Consider the following 2097-nt stretch of genomic DNA (forward strand, 5'->3'; position numbering starts at 1 on the left):
TCTATCTTTGCGCAGAATAGCATAGCCTGGTGGAACAACTTCATTATCTGAGACGTTTGAGTGACGCCACGTTTCGGATATAGTCACCACGTCCGGGCTCAGTGCCATCAACAAAGCTTCCAGGCATTCCACTTTGTTGATAAGACTTCGCGCGTTTAAGTTCAGAACGGTTACTTTGGCTGAGATCGCGTGATTCTTCGATCTGGGCTGGATACTTCGTCGTTTTTTGGCTTTACCTCAACCATGTCGTCGCTTTCTGCGTCCCATGCAAAAAGGCGGCCAGCTATGCGAACTTTATCATAAGTTAACATTACCTTTTCTTTCCGGTCCCGATTTGTTTTAGTTTTATTTCAAAGCTTTTTCCTTATGTCACGAACGTTGCGTGAAAAATCTTCGCCAATAGAGTAGCTGGTATTTTTCAGCTTCTTGCAATTTTGAAGGATTTTCGTTTTGTCTCTGTAGTCATGCAGCTTAAAAATTACCGGTCTAATGTAAGTCTCGTCGTTTGGTTTTGCTCTACCAAGTCGATGAATTCTATCTATTCCCGCAATGTCAACGTCAAGAATGTCTTTTAGAATTCCATCTACAACTGCCTCCTGAAGCGTTTCAGAGGATTCTTCCTCAGGTTCACTCAAGCCGTAAACAATCTGTTCGGCTGATTGCCTTATTTGAGTTTGTCACGGTCACTAGCGTTGGAAATGACCACTGCGTTTGCTCCATCAGCTTTTCGCACCAGCACCCTGTTGCTGTTGTACCATACTTATAGTTCTTACTTATACTTATAGGCCCACAGTTTCGTTTCAACCAACAAGGCGCGTCTTTTTAGTCAGGTTCTCTGATACAAAACCGCTGTCGTTGTCGCTGGCCAGCTTTTTCCTGTTTTGCCACCATTTATTTCTGATAGCCTGGTTTGCAAAACGGCAGATTATGCCGGGGGTCTTATCTGGCTTTGAAGGCAGGCGATGGGTTGCCACAACGTCACTTTCCAGAAGCTGTGGCAAGTTGTTCAGCGCTGTAAGCTTACTTATTTCTTAAAGCAAGTTTTCATTCTCCACAGGTTTAATGCCATGAAATTCAAAGTTCAGCTTTCGGCTTCGCCATTCCACTTTACTTTTCAATTGCAATATTTCACTGTCTTGAGCCTCAACCTTCTCTATGCATTGCTCGAGTTTCTTTACTTCATGTTTATTCCTTTCTATTCGCGTTAAAAGCTCGTCGTACCGTTCACTCATGAACTGGACTGTGTCTTGAACGCTTTCAACTGTTCCTTTTAGGGGAAGAAGATACTCAAGTTTTTCGTTGATGGATTGCAACATTGCTCGAACATCTTGTGCATGTGAGACATTGTCAGTATTATCGGGTGGTGGAGCACGACCCTTAGTACGTCTGCAAATTGTACAGCGCCAAGCATTGTGGTACTGCTCCCCCTTCGCCTTGATTGTAGCATCAGAAATCCCTGCGCACTTTCCCGTGTGGTACGTAGATCCACAATCACTACAATCTATTATTGATTCTGATTCTTCGAGTTGTGCTTCACACGATGTACACTCTTTTCCTAGAGGCATGATAGCACCTTGGCAGCAGCAGCAGCAGCAGCAGCAGTAACAAAAGCGGGATTATATTAAGACGAATTAGCAACTAACCTGTAATAGCAGAGAACACTTCTTTACAAATGGGTTCGTCCAGTGCTGCTGCAGCTGCCAGTGTGACAGATGCAGGTCGCTGGGCTTGCTTTATAGCTTGATTCGATAAGTGGGTGTGTCAGCTCGAGGGAGCGATGCAGCCACGAAATAAGTATCCGCTTCACAGCGACGAACGCATGTGGGCGTAGATGATGGTAAGTTAAGGCTCAGGTGTGTCGCAGCATCATATCTGTAATAGAAGAGAACACTTCTTTACAAATGGGTTCGTCCAGTGCTGGTGAAGCTGCCAGTTTATTGCGATAGTTACCTCTTTTTTTTGGCGATTGCACATTTTATTCTGGTAGCGGGAGAGCGACGTTTCTGAAAAAAAAAATGGCGGCGGGATGAGAGAGAGAGAGAGAGAGGAAGCTTTATTACCATAGAATTTTGCCTTCGAAGGTGCTCTTTATACAGA

General features: G+C 44.4%; 1 pseudogene; it reads right to left on the bottom strand.

The window, feature by feature from the left end:
• Window positions 1–664: 664 nt before the first annotated feature.
• LOC149353331 (uncharacterized) lies at window positions 665–1565 on the bottom strand (annotated as a pseudogene).
• Between the last annotated feature and the right edge of the window lie 532 nt (window positions 1566–2097).

This window comes from Amblyomma mixtum, chromosome 3, assembly GCF_055824585.1.
Source record: "Amblyomma mixtum isolate Tamu chromosome 3, ASM5582458v1, whole genome shotgun sequence".
Classification (NCBI taxonomy): domain Eukaryota; kingdom Metazoa; phylum Arthropoda; class Arachnida; order Ixodida; family Ixodidae; genus Amblyomma; species Amblyomma mixtum.